The following is a 13,931-nucleotide window of genomic DNA, read 5'->3' on the forward strand; positions in this document are numbered from 1 at the left end:
GCCCAGACAGAGCAGGGGTTGCTCTCTAGGGTATGGGGTCTGTGGAATGAAGATCTCGGGTCTAGATGTGGGGTGAGTTAGGGCTTTGCTCCAAGGCAGAGACTGATCAGCTCTGCTCTGTTTTTCTGTCTCAAAAGCAGTTCTCAGTCTCGGTGTTGATGGAAATTCTGCTCTGTCTCACCTGTGAAACCCATTCCCTGAACTCTTCCCTTTGTGTCCCATCCCCCCAGATCCAGTGGGCTTATCAGAGCCTTCTCACTGCTCAGATTATCCCTGGTGGAATGGCAGAGCAGTATTGTGGTGAGGCATCTGCTGCCTCCATCCCTGTGCTCAGCGAGATGGAGAAACCACCTGTGGTGCCCAAAATAGCCCAGGCCTGGGCAATCCAATCCAAATGGTGTTGATAGTGCTGGGGGATTCCCATGCCTCATAAAGAGCCTTTTGTTGGGAGGATCTAAACTGAGCTCCAGGCCTTGCCAGCTGTGGAGAGAAGCAGATGGATCTGCAGTACAAAAATAGATGGGAGCAGACTTGTTCTGCCTCTTTTCTTCACCAGCTCAAAGTACAGCCCCAGAGGTGCCTGGTCAGCAGAACCAGAGCAGGGAACTGGGTGCTTTGCAGCTGCCAGTCTGCCTGGAGCCCATTAGCTATTGTCAGAGACAGAAATTTATCTCTTCTCAGTCCCATTGCCTTACAGCTGCCATGTGGACAATCTTGTTTGCTCACAGCTGTTGGCAGCATGTTACATCCCATTTCCCTGGGGCAACAAAAGCAGGAGAATGGGGCATTTCTGTGAGACACCATGTCCCTGAAAGAGGTATTAGTCTGTGGCTATGTCCTCTGAGATCTCTGTTCAGCACTTTAGGAAATGTGCTGAAGACTTGCACCAGTGTCAGGGGCTGTTTCAATAGCTGACTGGTAGATTTTTGCAGCATCTGAGGCCTTTGTGTATTTCCCATGGAAATCTCACCTTTCCCCAGTCCCAGGGGGAACATTTTGGACTGGGATTGTCTTTGTTGTTGCTCCAAGTGACTTGGCTGCCTGTTTCAATGCCATAACTTCATATCAAAACTCTGAGGTTTAAACACCTTCCAAAGGCATCTGATGCTCATCAACCTTGGTCTCTTACGTAGATTAAAAGGGGATGTGCCCGGTGGGCACCTCCAGGCCCAGTTGTTCATCCCAGTACTTTCCATCGAAGATTGGAATTTTTTCAACTCTAAAATATGATGGTTCTTGTGCACTAAAGCAATTGAGAGGCTGCACAAATATTCAGTACAGGCAGAACATGTCCCTGTCAGTCCATCAGTCCTATGTTTGCATAAAATTCCTTTCTCAGCTGGGCACCCCCACTCCATCCCTCCCTACTAACTGAATAAGGGGCATGTAGATGTTTCCTGAAGGGGCTTTCTAAAGGCACTAATTTGATGCACATAGGGGCATCTTCCTGTAATGAATATTCCTGAGGTAAGTAATTAAAGCTGAGTCTGCATGGCTGGCAGAGATCATGGGATGAATAGCAAAAAATGTATTGTTCCAATGAATTCAAATGTGTTGTCTCTCTTTATGCTCCCCAACTTCTACCTGTGCTGTTTGTTTTGAAGGTGGTTGCACTCTTCCTCTCCTCCTCACTTTTTTCTTTTTCATTTAATCTTGTGAATCTGTTCTGCAGTTTTTTATTTTTAGCTTTGCTGGTTTCTTCTCCTCTGCCTCATGCTCTCCTGCTTCCTGAGAAGCTGTATGCTGTGGTGTGTGAGGCAGAGGCCCTGAGGCTGGCCATTCCTCTCCACACAGGCATCCAAGGATATACTGATATACTGATTCCCTGATATTTGTGTGTGCCAAATAGCAGCAAGAAGGGAAGAGGGAGCAAAGAACAGCATCACTGGGAGAAACCAGGTCAGAGGCTGAGGTGGGTGTACAAATAGGGCCCTTTTGATAAGAAATTTCCAAAAGGCTGCAGAGATTTTTCACATCAGGAATATTCTCCTGGATCACAGACCCCTGTGCTCTCATTTGGTGCTGGGAGTCAGGAAATAGTGGCAGCATTGAGCCTTTCCACTTATTTACAGCGTTTCCTTTTGCTTGCTGGGGGCAGAAGGGCTTGTCTGAATAAGTCTGATTTGTCAATTAGAGGCAATTGCTGTTTCTATACCTTGGGAAGCACATGGTGGGGGCAAGGTGATTTCTGGAGCCCAGGACTGGGGTTTTTCCTCACACATCTAGAAAGCCTGGACTGACAGAACTGCTGACAAGAACCCACCAGTAACATGCCAGTAAACAGAACTAGGAAGCACCTGCCCTGCATTTCAATGGTGTAAATCTGACATTTAACCCCCGACTGTTTCTTTTTTTAGCTGCTTCATGTTTGCCACTTACAGGAATGCTTCAGCCCCTAAATTGATGGGATTCAGCTCACAAGATGTTTCATCTCTAGTGACAGCCATGAGAGGTCTCCACACTTCACAGGGGAGCTCAGTGCTGCCTCCACTTTGGACAGTCAGAGGCTGGGATCTGGTGGGATGGAGCTTCACAGGAAATTCCAGGAGCACTGCAGGAGAGGTGGGATTAAACCTGGGGGCTCCAGCAGTCCAGTCCAGAGCACATTTCCGTCTCCACGTGTGCAGTGAAACCCTAGATACAAACCAGAATCAGGACTAAATGTGTGCTGTGATCACTGTGTGCTTGGTGCAGCACAGCAGGGGAAACATCCTCCAAAACACCGCCCTCCTTAAGCACCTGATTTGGGCAATAACTTGGTCTAATAATTCAGCAGCATTCGAACCACAAGTGCAGCATGTGTATATCGGCACCTCCATTTTCCCAGGTGGCCACCGGGGGTCATTTTTACTTTTGTTTTGCATTGTTGGACTCGGACAGGATGCTCGAGCTGGGGACCGGAGCAGTGAGTGCTCCCTCTGCTGTCTGTGCTCTTCCAGGTTCCTGGCTAAACTGCTCCCTGCTCAGATTAAATGATTTGCCGGGCTGGAGATGACACTGGAAGCTGTTTGGTCTGCAGATGGCTCTGTAAAGAACCCATCAAATACATTTATTGCTGTTTATGTGCAAGGCCCAGCGTGACTCACAGCCTGTGTGTGACTGTGACTTCAGCTTTGGACTCACAGCCTGTGTGTGACTGTGACTTCAGCTTTGGACTCACAGCCTGTGTGAGACTGTGACTTCAGCTTTGGACTCACAGCCTGTGTGTGACTGTGAATTCAGCTTTGGACTGAGTGTAATACCCCAATGAGAAGGGATGGATGTATCAGTTTTGTATTCAGCTGAGGATGGACTGGACTGAGGGACGCTCATGCAAGTGGTCTTTCCTGAGGAGGTGACACCTGCGATGGGCCATCCTGTGTCAGAGAAGTGGAAATAAAACCCAAAATTAAATTTGTAGGCACACAGTTTGTGGTAATCAGGAATGGGGTTGTGGCTGAGCCTCATCCCCAATGGGCACAGCTGTGAGCAGCAGGTGAACAGCACTGACAGCAACGAGCCATGGAGTGCCCAGTGCACTGAGCAACCACCACAGGGAACAGAGGGCACACAGGTGCAGTGCATGAATAATGAGGGGCAGAAAAGGCTGGGCTAAAGACCCAGATGGGCACATACCTGCAGCCTTCTGAAGTGATGTGGTGTTGCTCTGTATGGGTTGAAGCCTTCTGAAATTGTATGGTGATACTCTGTCTATTGTGGCTCTTACAACTGTGACACAATTTGGGGTACAAATCTCAGGTCTGTAAAGCAGCTTCTGCCATGGGCTTCTCTGAGGGTTTATTTCAGGCAGGTTTCTTTACTCTTAAAGGAGAGAAATGATGGAGGCTCAGACCAGGACACGTGACTTGACTCAGCATCAATGCTAAGGCCCTTAGGGAGGTGCCAAGAAATCAAGGGGGAATGGGGCAACCACAAAGGATTTTTAAAAGCAATTAAGCAATTTAAGAGCAAAAGCGCCTCTAAATTTCTCTGTTGTGATTATTAAGCTTATTAACCCTGGTCATTATTTGTTTGGGTGACGATAGAAAACATTCTGGCTGTTTGAACTGGGCAGTGCCTTGCCAGACAGCAGCAGCAAGTTGGCGGGAGCCCTTCCTTTTGCCTTGGACTTGTGTGGCTTCCCACTTCATGTTTATGAGGCCTCTTTTTGCTTTTGGAGGGTCTCCCCCTTTGTTTGCTTGTTTTGTGGGGTTTTTTGTCCCCTCAGGACTCTCTGTTTGCAGATCACATTCTGGAATTGTGCTCAGGAAGACATTCCTGTGTTTCTCAACTGTAACATAATTGATCCTTTGTTATGGTATTTCATTTAGTTCAGGTGCCCCTGAAGGATGAGCAACTGTGGTCAGAAGCAACAAGGTTTTCTGGCTGTGATTGCTCACTGGCCTGGCAACTAATAAAAGTGCTATTTTTCTTCACCTTGGTTAAACTGCAAACATGTCCCTACACGCACAAGATGTGGAGGTTCAATAAACCCAAAGGGCTCATTGTTAAGCAAGGTAAATCATCCTGAGAGGCTGGGCATTACATGGTTTTCTACATTTAAAAAAGGAAATTACCTTAAGTATCTTTCTTGTTGTTGTTAAGTTTGGCCCTTGCTTTGTTAGCAGCTGTACACATTAAACAAGCTAAAATAAAATATAGCATAAAAAAATGAGAAACAGAAATAAGACAAAGGAATAAGAGAAACAAGCAGCAATCTGATCATATATCTGAGCTCATCCAGATCATATGGAAGCTTTGAATTGTAAGCAGGCAGCTGAAAGACAAAACTGTAGTAATTTTAGAAGTTTTGTTTGAGTTTATGAAAGTAAGTGAGAACATACTTATAGGCCAAGTATGTGGATGAGGGAAGCTGAATCACTGGCAAATGAGAGGCAGGAAGAAAGAGGTGGATGCAGAGGTCAGGACTGGGAAGGGTTGTTGCCTGGGATATGAATATTTTGTCTAATGCATAAGGAGATGGAAAGGTGAAGAAAGGCCACAGGCACATTAGTTATTTGTAAATTGCACTATGCCTTCCCTCCCCCTGCCCATTTTCAGCCATTGTGTGGAGCAGGCAGCAATATGTGAGCATGCTGCATCCATCCATCTTCATAATAGCTGGCTTAAATTGCACAATCTTTAGGAATATCATTTGCAGGCAGCTCTTACTGCTGCTCCCAGCCTCTGTCCAGTAATCTGTGGCTCCAGGGGCTGGGCACATTTTGAAACTGTGGTGAGACAGAAAGTATTTGTATGCTGCTACTCCTCTCACCTTTATATTCTATTATTCTGCTAAATTGTTGCTTTGTAAGTAAGCATTCCTCTAGGACTGGTAATTCAAGATCTGGTGATTCAACATGACTAGAGCGTGATTGTTTGTACCTGTAGGAAGTGAGGAATCTTTCCACTCAGATGCTTCTATCCTTGGGGAAGGCTTCCACTGAAAACTGCAGCTTTGTACATACAGAGCTTCCCAGTGGTTTGGTTTCTGAAGAGATCTTGCTTGCAGTGGAAAATTACACAATTCTAGAAGGAAGCTTAGAAGACCTGTAATAGCTTGCATGAAATTAGACAAGTGAGGTGACCAGAGAAGCACGAACCAGCAGATGTGATAGTCAGTGTATCATTTTTTTTGTACACTGAATGCAAGGTCCAAGTGAATCTCTGAAGTGTTGCAATCCCTCAGGATCACAGCCTAACTGGATGTTGTTTTGCAATGCTGAGCAGCCCTTCAGTGTAATTGCCTCTTCCCTCCCAGAGCCTGAACATCTGGATTTATGGTGACAAAAGCAATCCAGCAAGAAAGAGCATGAGAAGTGGTACCCCTGTGGATTAGAAGAGATACCAGATATGATCTGAGTTACAGCACATGTAAGACTCTCTGGCATTCCCCAGTTGTCCCATCCCTCAGTAACAGTTCCACTGCTGCTCCCCTCTGTTGGGAACTGCTGCTCACAGGGATGGCTCCTCAGCCAAAACATCTCAGAGCTTTCTGCCATCACCTAAATGGTGCCACATCAGCCCATTTCCGTAGGATCTACTGATAACAACCTCCACCATTTTGCCCTAATATCAATTTATTAATTACCATTCTGTGTTTTAGGTGCATGTTGGTTAATTTTCACCTGCTCACCTCTCTGGGGAGAACATACAACCTGTGAGTTACAAGATCATAAAAACTCTATAGCTGAAGGGGATGCAGCAGTAATTGAGGTGACCACTGTCTCCTCCTGGGACAATTAGGAATTCTGGTGCCTCTTGAAGGAGCTGTATGGACCCTACTCGCACATCTTCACCTCTGCCTGAAGTTCCTGCTGATGCTCTGTGCAGTCAGGGTGGGGAGTGTGGATGTGCAGATAGGCAGATACATGTTCTTCACTGCTCCTTCTGGTTAACACAGGAGGAGGCTGTGCTGAAGGGGCTTCCCAGGGCACAGCTTTGATGGAGGCTTTTAAAAAATATCTAATTTTGTTCAGTTCCTGGAACTGAGCTGATGCTGGTGACTGTCATTATGCCAGGCCAGGAGGAACTGAACTGTGTCAATGTATTTGTGAGTGACATGCTTGTGACTGCTTCCCATCATGGAACAGAGGATGTAAAGGGTGAGTGAACAGATAGCAAAAATCTCCAGGCATGCAAATAAAGGGGGGGTATGCATTTTTTCCAAAACCATTTATTTTTGGTATGTAAAAAGAAGGGTCCTTTGTTCAGGGTATTTCTCACCCAGACTTGCATCTTGGAGAAAAGCAAGCGCTGGTGCTCATGTTGTTGTTAGTGATTAAGAATTCCCACAGGACCACAGTGTATCTTTGACGTAGGCTCGTTCCTTTGTGTGCTGGCTGCCTCCATCCCCACCAGTGAGCCTTTCTCTGCCTCTCTCTCTCTTCTCCCATTGCCTTCTGCCCCTACCAACTTGAAACAGCATCTTTTGAATAATCTTTGTTGACAGAAGCTGTCTTAGTTGTAGATGCTGCAGGGGTTGGGAAGGCTCCTCAAGCAAAGTTCAGTCCTTGGGGTCGTGGAAACCAGCCAGGAATTTCTGCTCTCCCATTCCCAGGGGCATGAGGAGCCCACAGAGGAAAACCAAAGGTGACCATTTCCTCAGTTTAAATGTCATTGACCTGAATTGCAGATGTTTTCCAAGGCTTTTTAAGATCAAGAGACTAGTTTTGGAAATATAACTGGTATCTTGATGGAGGATCATTTCAAATTATAGAGTCCTATAAAACAATATAGGAAATTTTTATTTGAAAATAAGAAAGCATTATTACTGTCTTTTTCAAGTCTTCAGAGCTTTTTTTGTCACACTGGAGACATGTGTGCAGCTTGTTCATTGAGGGAGCTGGATATTAAATGGCCAGATATTATTTCTTGAAAGTCAAGATGGTCTAAAATGTTAGCTATGTGCTATAGGATCACTGAGGATTGTATGTTACAAGGAGAAAGGAGGTGACAGTGGGACTAAAGCTGCCTCTTTTCTGTAAGGGTGATATCTTAACAGCTCTCATGGGAGGAAGGACATGTTCAACCTAATAGGATAATGGAATAATATGTTGAACATATCAGCTTTGACACAGACCATCTGGTGGCTGTAGACACAAATAACCTAAGGAAAACAAATTTGAAATGTTTCAGGAAATGGCTATATGCATGCAGCACAGTGGGGGGGCAGGAGGGTGCCTGTGTGTAGAAGGAAAGAGATAAAAGCCCCTCTCTCTGGCTGTGGGAAGAGTGTCTCACTCGTTCCTGGAAAGGACTACATTCCATCCTTAATGATATCTGGGCTATAAATTTAGCGCTGACATCTCCTCAGGACCCACAGAACTCTGCACTGTGGGGTTGGACCAAAGGTCTCATATGGACTCTAGCTGGTAAACAGAAAAATCCCCAAAGCCAAACAAAGAATCTTCCTACAGTTACTGTTGGAAATTTGCTCAGAAATTGTTGGTATGGTAACTATTGCTCAGCAGGGAAATTATCTCCACCAGTAGGTCATCTACAATCTCTTCCCTTCCCTCTTTCTACTGCCTTTGTGTTTCTAGCACATCCTGTCTCCTTATCTCTGTCCAACCAGTTTAAATTCCAGTGATCTGCGTGTTGCTCATGTCAAGTGATGTGTTGTGTCTCGAGGCAGATGTGAGCCTGCTCTGTGTGCACAGCCCAGCCCCACACTGCAGCTGCTGTGTGACCCCAGAGACATCACCCCCATCACTCTGGGCTCCCTCTGCTGTGCCTGGGCGTAGGGGGATAGAACATAAGTAAATAAAGGGAGTGTAGAAAATAATCTCACCCCCTAAAGCATTACAGCTGAGCCAATTATTAAGGATTAGGAGCAGGCCTGATGTTAACAGGCCACAGCTGTAGCCAACAGAAGAGTGTTATAAAGGAGTGGATTGGTTGGTTGAGGGGAACTGGAGTCAGTTGGTTGCTGTGAGGATGAGGAAGAGTCAGAGGAGCTGCCTACAAGAAACATCAAGGAGGTATGAAACTCTAGCAATATGGAACCCTTGTAATGTAATGATAATAGAATTCTTGCACTATAATGACAGCACCTGGGAATGTGTTACCAATGACACTGTCAGTGACATAAACTGCTAACAAGCATTTAAAAGATGCTGAAAATACCCAAAATCTCACAGAGGCAAATCAATCCTTGCAGAAGTCCTCTTCCCTTGGTGTCTCTCATTTGGAAGTTTTTGGTTTGTGCCATTACAAGTCCACAGACATTTGTGTGGGCTCAGGAAGGACAGCAGAATGTGTTACACTCTTCCTAAATGCACCTTCCTCCTTCCTCATGTGCCAGCAGCACGTCAGCAGCAAGTATAACTTTCCTGTGCAGGAATGGCTTTGATAAAAGGTACACTAATAAGATATAGTCCATTGAGGAGTTATTTCTGGCACAGACAGAACTGGAAGGAAGTCAGCATTACACACAGACACTCTTTGGCCTGGGAAGGTCTGAGAACCCTTTAAACACTTGGCTCAGAAATGGCTCTTTTCCTTTTATCTAGGAGATTTTTCCTTTCCTGTTAAGTTAATTAAACTTCTGTTTTGTCTTTGTCATGCCCTTTTGCCAGCATCTAGGCTGTTCATGAAGACACCAGTTCAATAACCATAATTTAGAGTGTCAAGCTTATGTTCCTGCTGTTGGTTTGCCAAGTGCAGCTGCAGCCGTCTGCCCAATTTCACATGTTCCTGTGAGCCAGAGTTATTGGCCTTCACTACACAAATATGCCACTGAGGCCTCCCAACATCCCTTCCATGAGTTGTCCTTAAAAGATGGCAAGTTTTGTTGTCCTCCCACTTCTCTGAAAAAAGGGCTTGTTTACACTGAACAACTGATTTGGGTTGCAGTGAAATATGCAGTCCAAATGAGATATTACTTCTGGTTTGTGCCCTGTATTCTCAGTAATATCATAGGTATTCTCACTGTGGAATAAAGTATGTTACTCAGAAATAAATCCTACAGCAGATCAGGTTATTCTCAAGCAGGCAGGGTGTCAGTCCCTGTGTATAAAACCCCTGAAATCCTGAGAGAATGTGTCAGGGTATGGATCAGCTCATTGGGTAAATTCAGTTGAAGGGTTGCAGCCCCTTTGCCACTCCTTAGCACAAACTGTGCTCCCACATCAGGGTGCAGCAGATAGATCCCACAGATGCTCCTGTTTTTCTTGCCCTTCCTGCCACTGAAATCACTCTACAGGTCTAGTTCCTTCTGGTCAGTGGGAGCTGTGAGTTCAATGGCTTTGGTGAGAGACTAATGAGGAAGTATTTAATATGGAGAATGTTCTGTCTTTGGGCCAGCCTGTGCAACCTGCACTGGAGGGCCTTTTATGAAGAGCATAAAGATCTCTCTGTATGAGAGATCTAACACGTTTTCCCTAATAATTCTAGTGGTGGGAAGGGTCTCATCCTCTATGAGACAGAGCCTTACTGCAATTTCCTCAGTCTCAGCATGAGATTTTCCCAGAAAAGCAAGGTGTTGACTGGTAGTGGATGTTGCTGTTCCTTTTGTGCTGTCAAGTGTGAAACTAAAGATTAATAGTAGTCAATAGAGCAGCACTCTATTGACTTCTGTGTGCAGGTTTTGACCTGCCTGAAAAATATTCAGTGCCTATCCTAAAAGTTACCCATTTGGTGTCCAGCTCAGTGGGCAAGCTCTGGAAACAAACCTCTTCAAGGTCCTTGTTGAGTTGCTTTGAATACCACCAAACCCCAAACTGTACAATTGAGAGCCAGGGCAGTGCATGGAATCATTTAATAACACTTTGCCACTGGCCAAGCTATTAACCAAAGCTCTCACCTTGAAGATAATGGGTCTTGGGGCCATCTAACAGGCTCACCCAGAACAACTTGCAGGTTTTTGCATTAAATAATTTTTCAATTACTTTTTTGCTCTTAAGGGCAATGTAAGGCTCCCTTAATCTGCTTTTGGTTTTAACTTGGGTAGCTCTGAGGTAGCTGTTTGGGATTGCATTACAATCAGATCCTTTATGCAAGGTTAAATGACTGAAAATTGTCCTTTTCAGAATTTCAAACAAACTGCCATTCCTTTCAGTATGATCTCTCTATCAAAACCTTTTCCAAAGTTCATACAATTCACACAGAGCTTCCACTCAGAGGGGAACTCCTTGAGGATTCTGAAGTTAGGCCTGTGCTAAATTCAAGCCCATTTTTCTCAAAAGCAGATCACTCAATTCCAAATTAGATGTTTGCTAATTCCATTATCTAACAATATTCTTGACAGGAATTGGGCAGTATACAAATGTCACGTTCCAGACCCTTCCTCATCTCTCCAGCTCTTACATTTTGAAATTCCTAATTTCTGCAAAGATTGAAACAAAAGATCTTTCTCCTCCTGTGAGGGGAGGGACATCTTCCTCTTCCCAGATTATACCTAGAATTCATTCATTTTGGTATAGACTACTACTCACTTTGATGAAGGATTAAAACACTATTTATAGTAGGTGCTTAAAACCGAGCTTCCTGAATCCGTGGAAAACAAATGCGCCAGATTTTATTCTTTTGTTCTTTTAATAAACTGTCCGTGAGATTCTTCCCCTCCCCTCCTTTCCTGCTGGTTTACTTGCATTCTTATATGTTCAGTGTTTTGCTCTTCTGTCTTTGTTCCAGTTTATCAGCAATTTACACACAGTTGTTTCCTAGACTCCATGATGTGGACAGCAAAAATAACACTGACCTTTTGAGCCCATGAGCAATCGTGTTGGTGGTAATTTAGCAGAAAGTTACAGTAATGAACAAGAACTCTGCTCTTAAATGTTAGATCACTAAATGTGTTTTATGAGTCTTTATTACTTCTTTAATGCACTTCCTGTGCACCAGGGAGACAGCCATGTTCCGGGGGAAGATGAAGTTTTTAATTGGTAAAGTAGCCAATTTGCAAATCTCCTCTGCTTTAAGGATACATTTTCAGGTGTGATTCAGTCAAAGCAATCAAGGAAAATGTTTCTAGCTAGAAAGATGACAACAGAAGGGATCTTCCAAAGATACATTAACTCTGAAAACTGTGAGCTGGGCTTTTCCTGTGGGAGGGAGGGGAGAGTGCTAAAAACTTAGATTTCACTGCCCGGATTTGGGGCTGCCTGGGGACTGCTTTGGTCCCAGGCATGCCTGAGAGCAGACAAAATGTATTGTCAACAATAAACTTCCTCAGTTTTCAGCCACTTCCCCTCACCCAGCCTTCAGAACAGCAGGAAGCCAAAGCAGAGGACACAAAGCCAACTGGATGAGGTTTGTAATTTGGCTCTGCTGCTCTCTAGGTGATTGTACCTATGGCTGTTGCAGAGTTCACAGTTAAGACAGGTAATCTAAATGTAGGCTGGAATTCTCCATCCATATCAAAATCCTCAAATTCACTTTGGCTTAAGTTCACATACAGACCCATTTCTAAAACTGATAACAGTGCTTGTAAGGATTTAAGTAGAATTAGGAAGAGAGCTTTGTCTGTAAAAACCCAAACCCCAAAAGCCCCACCAGAGTTAAGTGTTATTAGCAAGAGGTCATGGTACAAAGGAGTGACTTTAAAATGGAGAATTTTGGTTTTCCTTCACCACGGCACCCTTAAACCAAAGCAGAGAGACAGGAAGGTTACCAACTCCCTTCTTTTAGCTGTGTATTAAGGAGCCTGAAGCTTGTGTTTTATCTTCCCTCTATATTTTAGAACTTCTCCTCTCCTACACTTCTATTATGCTAATTCCCCTTCACTGCCTGTCTCTTAAACTTGAAATGTTTTGAATCAGGTGTGTTTCGAGATAATTGTGTTATATTTCCACATGAAGCAAGGGAATTTGTATTGGAGGTGAAGCAATGTAAAGACCTGATTGCAGTGGAATTCAGTACTTTATTTTGTGGCCACTGGAAGAGGACATTGCAGAAGATAATTTTAAAGGGTATTGCAGCATTAGAAAAGCAAGCTTAGCCAGAGCACCAACTTCATGTGCCCTTGCAGGACACATCTGTGTCCACCCAAATCCCTTGATAGGGGTCAGTGACCAGCAGCACGACACTGGGGGTATCTGAGGCAGGTACTGGATTAGGGACATGAGTTATTAATTGATTTAGCTGCTCTGGGGAACTCTGTGTGACCCATTTCAAGGACTGACATACAAAGAAAGTGTCAGAAATGTGATTTGCATGATGATAGTAGCAGGGTTTGTAAGAAGCTGGGTGTTTAAGAGGGAGCACATATACTGCTACTGCCTCAGGAAGGACAGACAGAAATTCTGTCTCTAATCCTCCCTATGAGCACTGGTTTGTGATGCTGTTCAGCCTTTCCTCCTATCTTGGGCTACAGCAGAAAGACTTTGTTTGTTTGTTTAAATCTTTTCTTGGGTCTTTCCCAATTTTAGCCTGAACTCCAGATATTTGGCTCTTAAATGAATTCTCCAGGGTGCTTCTGACTAATGCCAGGGTGCTATTGTGGGCTTTTACAGGAACTCTTGGGAACAGTTGCAGCACAGAGTTGTGGACCAGCACTGCCATAGCCCAGGTTTAGCTCTGTGATGGTGTCTGTGCAATGCAGGGTTTCAGCACAGAAACACACGAAAACTCTTTCTGTACAGACTGCACTGTGTGGTCTTGACTTCTCGACTTTATGGACCACCCTGCCTGAGGGCAATGGAGATGAAAAGCATGTGCACTTCAGAACTGTTTTGCAGGAATTTCCCCTCGTTTTGAAGTGCTTTTGTTCCATAAAATACTTATTTTCCTCTAAATCAGTTATTACAGTTTGGGTTCATACCAAAAGCTTCAGCTGTTTCCCAAAACAATTACTTGGTCCAGGTAATGCAGAACTGAGAAGAAGTTTAAATACAGAGGTTTGAAGAAGTCAGAATCAGCACTGGGATCTGGATTCGAGCATCCTACTTAACAGATAATTGCAATGACTGAGGTAGAACATTCAGACTTAAATCCAAGCCCTCTAATATGCTTTGTCTGGGATGTGGAAGGCATCTTCCTTTATTAGGTTACCTTCCTGCTCAACATTAACATTTCATGCTTTGAAGGTTTATTGTGTTGGCTGGAGTTATACCTTTATATACACACAGTCCCTATGGAATAGCCTGGTCTCCTTTCATCATTATTAGTAATTCTAGGCTTGTCATTTCCTATCCATGCAGTCTGGACCTCACCACGTTGTTGCAGGATGGTTGATACGGTGCACAGGAAATGTTCTGTTTTTTCAGGTCTCCACTGTTCCTAAGTATTCTTTTCAGGGGCTTCAGTTTTATTGCCATGAAGTCCATTTCCTACATGTAGTACAATTTACTAAATTACAAATAAACAAGGCACCAATAGAGAAGTCAGTGAAAGTTCACACTAAGAATAGAACTTAAAGAGAAAAGTTCAGTTATGTGACCTTCTTCAGGAGCTGGATACAAAATAGACCTGCTGTTTTTCCCTTTAATTTCCAGTCCAGGCAGAAAAGA

Source organism: Ammospiza nelsoni, chromosome 18 (assembly GCF_027579445.1).
Source record: "Ammospiza nelsoni isolate bAmmNel1 chromosome 18, bAmmNel1.pri, whole genome shotgun sequence".
NCBI lineage: Eukaryota > Metazoa > Chordata > Aves > Passeriformes > Passerellidae > Ammospiza > Ammospiza nelsoni.